The 7,872-nt window shown below is 38.8% G+C and overlaps 1 non-coding gene across 1 annotated transcript; it reads right to left on the reverse strand.

Moving 5' to 3' along the window:
* Window positions 1-6,374: 6,374 nt before the first annotated feature.
* LOC148574876 (small nucleolar RNA R71) lies at window positions 6,375-6,482 on the reverse strand. Its single transcript, XR_015906756.1, has one exon. It is a non-coding gene; the product is annotated as a small nucleolar RNA R71 (small nucleolar RNA).
* Window positions 6,483-7,872: the final 1,390 nt, after the last annotated feature.

Below are 7,872 nucleotides of genomic sequence, written 5' to 3' on the forward strand. Positions count from 1 at the left end.
ACAACTGGTTTAGCAGGTTTTTGGGCAATCTGTAAATTTTTGAGAAAACGCACATCCACGAGTGCTCGTGGCCCACACGCACGCGTGGCGTGACATTTTGAACTACGCATGCGCGAGTTGTCCATGCGAACGCGTGATGGGCCAACATGCATGACCACGCATATGCGTGACCCATGCGTACGCGTGACATGCTATTCTCACCTATGCGTACGCATGGTAAAGGAATGCGCGCGCGTGCTACTCTTTCACACTCCCACGCGTACGCGTGGCCCACGCGTACGCGTGGTCCCGGCTTGCTGCAAAACTGGGTTTTTAGTGTTTTAAACCAGATTTTCACTTCTAAACCTCCATTTTCCTTTCTTTTACACTTATGATATAGTACTAAATCCAGTAGCTAGTTGAAGCTAGGAAAATAAGATAACTTGGGAGTGAAGTAAGAGGTAAAATGATGAGTTATGTGAAGGAGATGAGAATGTTAAATGAAGTTTAATGCTATGGCTTGATAAATGATTACATAATAATTATGAAAATGAAATGACTTATGAATGATGATATCTAAGATACGAGTTTCCCTGGGTAAGAACCGTGGCTTGCCACCATGTGTTCCAGGTTGAGTCTCGATACTCTATTGACTATACATCGTAAAGGTGACCAGGCACGTATAAATTTCCGGGTATGGATAGTCCCAGTGAGTGATTTGAATGATGAATGAATGTGAAATCTATGCAGACTCATGAGGATGCGCGACGGGGAACAGTCTAAGGTTTTCAGACTTGTCGGGTTGGCTGGATAACCAACAGATGAGCCTCATCAGCCATAGGATAGGCATACATCATGTGCATTCGTTTGTTTTGGTTGTTATGCATTATCTGGGTTTGCCTAACTGAACATATATATCCTACTACTTGTTATACTTGCTACTTGCACTATCTGTTTCTTACTTGTGCGTGAACTTGTTTGATTTCTTGTCTCTGCTGGATTATGGATGATGGAGGAACGGAGGAAGGGTAAAACGGGTTGGTATTTATGTTAGGATTAAAACTGAATAAGTCTAGGAGTGTTTAAGATTACCTACCTCTATTTATGGCTTTTGCTTAGAAACTAAGTTTTATGATTGTATGATGGAGTTCTAGGATTGCCTCTGGCATTCCCAGGACCTTATTTATTATACGCGTGGCACCTTTACGATGCTGAAAACCTCCGATTCTCATCCCATACAGTGTTGTTCTTTTCAGATGCAGGTCGAGAGGCTCCTCGCTAGGCGTCTGGATTCCTTGAAGCGGAGTGGTCCCCGGTGTATTTTGAGTTTTAGTTTGTATATATATGTATATGTACTTAGCTTTCTCTCCAAGAAACTTGATTATTTTATTCCTCATAGAGGTTACATGAGAGTTAGGGAACTTATTTCTGTATTTTGGGTTTTAGGGATACTTATGTATATATGTAAATATTCTCCGGCCAGCCTTCGTTTCGCAGGCTGAGTCAGGAGCTAGTTCACTGTATTCTTGACTCTCTCTTCTCGTTCTGTCGTTCACTTATATCTTGAACCTTTAGGTTTCTTAGCACGCAAGTAATTTGTTTTCTTGAGCGTTGAGCTTTTTATTTTGCGATTTTGTTTTACCCGTTTTTCAAGGCTCCTAGTATATTATCTCTTTTTACTATTATATGTATATTTTAACTGATTAGAGGTCCATAACACCACACTACCTCTCTTCTATGACTTAATCATAAAACTCTTTGTAGTAGGGTGTTACATTATGGTATCAGAGCAGTTTGTTCCTATAGAGCCTAAGGATGGACTGATTATGCTTCTGTGCATTCTCTGTATATGTGTCTATGTAATATTAGGATATCTAACTGATATGCGTAGGATACATGTTCGTGAGCATGCTTTTGGGCCTCTAAAGCACTAAACTTGAGATATTGAGACTGATCACCTTAATATCAATTGTTTGGTGTGAACAGGGACCAAATGTCATCTCGCGGATCCGAGCGAGGTAACGAGAGGAAAAATCTTTGGACCGAACCGATGCAAGGAGCTCGAGACGGAAGCTCGGGTGCTGGTACAAGCAACGTAGGTCAATACTATAGGTCTATGACCCTCACTGATTTCCTCAAGAGTGGTCCACCTCCGTTTAATGGAAATGCCAATGCGTTAGAGGCTGATCGGTGGTTTCGAGACGTGGAGAGGTTTTTATACACTCAACACGTTCCAGAAGTACAGTCAGTGAAAATAGTGACTTACATGTTGGAGGGAGATGCTCAGAAATGGTGGCAGGAGTTATATCATACCTTGCAGATGGAGTTAACAGATATCCCTTGGAATAGATTCAAGACGGAATTTTACGAGAAATATTTTTTACATGCACTTCGCATTGCAAAGGAGTTGGAGTTAATGCAGTTGAAGCAAGAGAATATGTCTATTGCTGACTATACCCGTGAATTCGATAACCTGTGTCATCTCTCAAAAGTTTGTCAAGGAAATCCAGCTGACTATGAGGCATGGAAGTGTGCTTAGTATGAGAAAGGACTTAGGAGAGACATCTTTAACTACGTGAATCCTCAAAGGTTAATGAATTCTCCTGAATTGGTTAAGAAAAGTCAATTCGTAGAAAGTTACTCCATGAAGTGGGCGATGCTACAGGAAGGCTATGGAGAGACTGCTCTAGACGAGCCGCATAGGGTCGGGCTAGGCGTATGTGATGAGCGGATAATTTATACGCTTTTTGGCATTGTTTTTAGTATGTTTTTAGTATATTTTAGTTAGTTTTTATTATATTTTTATTAGTTTTTAAATAAAAATTACTCTTCTGGACTTTACTATGAGTTTGTGTATTTTTCTGTAATTTCAGGTATTTTCTGGCTGAAATTGAGGGACCTGAGCAAAAATCTGATTCAGAGGCTGAAAAAGGACTGCAGATGCTGTTGGATTCTGACCTCCCTGCACTCAAAGTGGATTTTCTGGAGCTACAGAAGCCCAATTGGCGCGCTCTCAATTGCGTTGGAAAGTAGACATCCTGGGCTTTCTAGCAACATATAATAGTCCATACTTTGCTCGAGATTTGATGGCCCAAATAGGCGTTCTATGTCAGCTTAAGAATTCTGGCGTTTAACTCCAAAACTGGCACAAAAGTTGGAGTTAAACGCCCAAACTGGCACAAAAGCTGGCGTTTAACTCCAAGAAAAGTCTCTACATGAAAATGCTTCAATGCTCAGCCCAAGCACACCCAAGTGGGCCCGGAAGAAGATTTATGCATTAATTACCTATTTCTGTAACCCTATGCTACTAGTTTTCTATAAATAGGACCCTTTGCTATTGTATTTTCATCTTTTACTCAGACTTTGATAGACTTTTTCACGTTTGGGGCTGGCCTCACGGCCATGCCTGAACCTTGTTCTTATGTATCTTCAACGGTGGAGTTTCTACACACCATAGATTAAGGTGTGGAGCTCTGCTGTTCTTCATGAATTAATACAAGTACTATTATTTTTCTATTCAACTCAAGTCTATTTCTTCTCCAAGATATTCATTCGTTCTTCAACTTGATGAATGTGATGATCCGTGACACTCATCATCATTCTCACCTATGAACTTGTGCCTGACAACCACCTCTGTTCTACTAGCAATGGCTTGAATGCGTATCTCTTGGGTTTCTAATCTAAGCTTGGAACCTTCGTGGTATAGGCTAGAATTATTGGCAGCCATTCCTGAGATTCAAAAAGTCTAAACCTTGTCTGTGGTATTCCGAGAAGGATCTAGGAAGGGATGACTGTGACGAGCTTCAAACTCGCGATTGTGAGGCGTGTGACAGACGCAAAAGGATCAATGGATCCTATTCCGACATGATCGAGAACCGACAGCTGATTAGCCGATGTTGTGACAGAGCATCAGGACCATTTTCACTGAGAGGACGGGATGTAGCCATTGACAACGGTGATGCCTAACATAAAGCTTGCCAAGGAAAGGAGTATGAATGATTGGAAGAAAGCAATAGGAAAGCAGAGGTTCAAGGGGAACAAAGCATCTTCATACGCTTATCTGAAATCCACCAATGAATTACATAAGTATCTCTATCTTTATTTTATGTTTATTTTCATCACCTTAAACTCCATAACCATTTGAATCCACCTAACAGAGATTTACAAGATGACCATAGCTTGCTTCAAGCCGACAATCTCCGTGGGATCGACCCTTACTCACGTAAGGTTTATTACTTGGAAGACCCAGTGCACTTGCTGGTTAGTTGTGCAGAATTGTGACAAAGTGTGATTCACGTTTGAGAGCTCCAAGTCCTTTGGCGCCATTGTTGATGATCACAATTTCGTGCACCAAGTTTTTGGCGCCGTTGCCGGGGATTGTTTGAGTTTGGACAACTGACGGTTCATCTTGTTGCTTAGATTAGGTATTTTTTTTCAGAATTTTTAAGAATGAATTCTAGAGTTTCAAGGTGATGTTCTTATCATCACAAAAGCTGATTGATTCTCATCAATTTAGCTATTGAATGTAATGTCCTGCTGAAGCTTGGCCAAACATGTCTAATCTTTTTAGACTGAAGCTTTAGACTAACATTGCATGATTCCTGGAATTCTTATTAAAAGTTTTGATTCTCTTTATTTTCTTTTCTATATAATTTTTGAAAAAAATACAAAAAAAAAATTAAAATCATAAAACTAAAAATATTTTATGTTTCTTGTTTGAGTCTATTGTCTAATTTTAAGTTTGGTGTCAATTGCATGTCTTTATCCTTCTAATTTTTGAAAATTTATACATATTGTTCTTCATTGATCTTCAAGTTGTTCTTGATGATTTCATTGCTTTTATCTTCAAATTCTCTTGTTTTGTATGTTTTGTTGTTTCTTACATGCATTTTTACATTGTTATAGTCCTTAGTATACAAACTTTTAAGTTTGGTGTCTTGCATGCATTGTTTATTTGATCTTAGTTGCATTTTTTATTGATTCCCATCATCAAAAATTCAAAAATATTTTTTTAAAACTATGTCTTTTCAAGTCAATAATACAGAGAATTGAAGATTCAGAACATTCTCCACAACAGAAAAAGCTGGGCGTTTAACGCCCAAAAAGGTAGAGATTTGGGCGTTAAACGCCAGGATGACACTAGAGGGAAGATTTTGTTTTTAATTCACATTTTTTTTAGTTTTCATAATTTTTCAAAATCAAATCTTTTTCAAATCATATCTTTTCAATCATATCTCTTTCAAAATCAATTTCTTTCCATTTTATATTTATTTTTACTATTTTCAAAAATCCTTGCTTCAATTCAAGATTTACTTCAAAAATTTTCAAGTTGTTACTTGCCTATTAAGAAAGGATCAAATTTTAAATTTTAGAATCATATCTACTAATTTCTTGTTAGTCAAGTAATCAACTTTAGTTTCAAAACTTTCTCTTTTTAATTTGATTTTCAATCACATCTTCTCAATCATATCTTTTCAATCACACCCTTTTTCAAAATTAATTTTCAATCATATCTTTTTAAATTTCTGATTTCAAAATCTTTTTCAAAAAATCACTTGATTTCTTTCCCAATCTTAGTTTTTGAAAATCTCAATCAAATTTTCAAATTTCTTTTTAATTATTTCAAAATCTTTTTAATTTATTTTCGAAAATTCTTCTCCTCTTTTCACATCCTTCTATTTAAAGGACTAAGACTCCTCATCAAGGTGCAAATCGAACTCTGTCCCTCTTGATAAGTTTGAATTCCCTCTTCTCCACCTCCTCCTTCTATTCTTCTTTTCCTCTGACACCTCAAAGAATCTCTATACTGTGACATAGAGGATTCCCTACTTTCTTGTTCTCTTCTCTTTCATATGAGCAGGAACAAAGATAAAGGCATACTTGTTCAAGCTGATCCTGAACCTGAAAGGACCTTGAAGAGAAAGCTAAGAGAAGCTAAAGAATAATTCTCTTTAGAGGGCCTAACAAAACTCTTCAAAGAAGAAGAAACCATGCCAACCGAAAATAACAACAATGCCAACAATACAAGGAAGGTGCTTGGTGACTTTACTGCACCTACTCCTGATTTCTATGGGAGAAGAATCTCAATCCCTACCATTGGAGCAAACAACTTTGAGCTTAAGCCTCAATTAGTTTCTCTGATGCAACAGAATTGCAAGTTTTATGGACTTCCATTGGAAGATCCTCATCAGTTCTTAGCTGAGTTCTTGTAAATCTGTGACACTGTCAAGACCAATGGGGTTGACCCTGAAGTCTACAGACTTATGCTCTTTCCTTTTGCTGTAAGAGACAGAGCTAGAACATGGTTGGATTCACAACCTAAGGAAAGCCTGAACTCTTGGGAAAAGCTAGTCAATGCCTTCTTGGCAAAGTTCTTTCCACCTCAAAAATTGAGGAAGCTTAGAATGGAAGTCCAAACCTTTAGATAGAAGGATGGTGAGTCCCTCTATGAAGCTTGGGAGAGATACAAGCAATTGATCAGAAGGTGCCCTTCTGACATGCTTTCAGAATGGAGCATCATAGGAATCTTCTATGATGGTCTGTCTGAACTATCCAAGATGTCATTGGATAGCTCTGCTGGAAGATCTCTTCATCTGAAGAAGACGCCTGCAGAAGCTCAAGAACTCATTGAAATGGTTGCAAATAACCAATTCATGTACACTTCTGAAAGGAATCCTGTGAATAATGGGACAACTCAGAAGAAGGGAGTTCTTGAGATTGATACTCTGAATGCCATATTGGCTCAGAATAAAATATTGACCCAACAAGTCAATATGATTTCTCAGAGTCTGTCTGAAATGCAAGCAGCAACAGGCAGCACTAAGGAAGCTTCCTCTGAAGAAGAAGCTTATGATCCTGAGAACCCAGCAATGGAATAGGTGAATTACATGGGAGAATCCTATGGAAACACCTATAATCCTTCATGGAGAAATCATCCAAATCTCTCATGGAAGGATCAACAGAGACCTCAACAAGGTTTCAACAACAATAATGGTGGAAGAAACAGGTTTAGCAATAGCAAGCCTTTTCCATCATCTTCTCAGCAACAGACAGAGAATTCTAAGCAAAACCCCTCTGACTTAACAATCATTGTCTCTGATCTAATCAAAACCACTCAAAGTTTCATGACTGAAACAAGGTCCTCCATTAGAAAATTGGAGGCACAATTGGGTCAACTGAGTAAGAAAATTACTGAACTCCCTCCTAGCACTCTCCCAAGCAATACAGAAGAGAATCCAAAAAGAGAGTGCAAGGCTATAACCACATCTCACATGGCCGAACATGGAGAGGAGGAAGAGGCAGTGATTCCCACTGAGGAAGATCTCAATGGATGCCCACTGACCTCCATGGAGTTCCCTAATGAGGAACAATGGGAATCTGAGGCTCATTCTGAGACCATAGAGATTCCATTAAATTTACTTTTGCCATTCACGAGCTCTGATGAGTATTCTTCCTCTGAAGAGGATGAAGATGTCCTGAAGAGCAAGTTGCTAAGTACCTTGGAGAAATCATGAAGCTAAATGACACGTTATTTGGTAATGAGACTTGGGAGAATGAACCTCCATTGCTCATCAAAGAACTGGATGACTTGACTAGGCAGAGATTACCTCAAAAGAGACAGGACCCTGGAAAGTTCTCAATCCCTTGTACCATAGGCACCATGACCTTTGAGAAGGCTCTGTGTGACCTAGGGTCAAGCATAAACCTTATGCCTCTCTCTGTAATGGAGAAGCTAGGGATCATTGAGGTACAAGCTGCAAGAATCTCACTAGAGATGGCAGACAATTTAAAGAAACAGCATTATGGACTTGTAGAGGATGTCTTGGTGAAGGTTGAAGACCATTACATCCCTGCTGATTTCATAGTCCTAGAGACTGGGAAGTGTATGGATGA

The sequence above is a fragment of the Arachis ipaensis genome, chromosome B2 (assembly GCF_059453495.1).
Source record: "Arachis ipaensis isolate K30076 ecotype BB chromosome B2, ASM5945349v1, whole genome shotgun sequence".
NCBI classification, from domain to species: domain Eukaryota; kingdom Viridiplantae; phylum Streptophyta; class Magnoliopsida; order Fabales; family Fabaceae; genus Arachis; species Arachis ipaensis.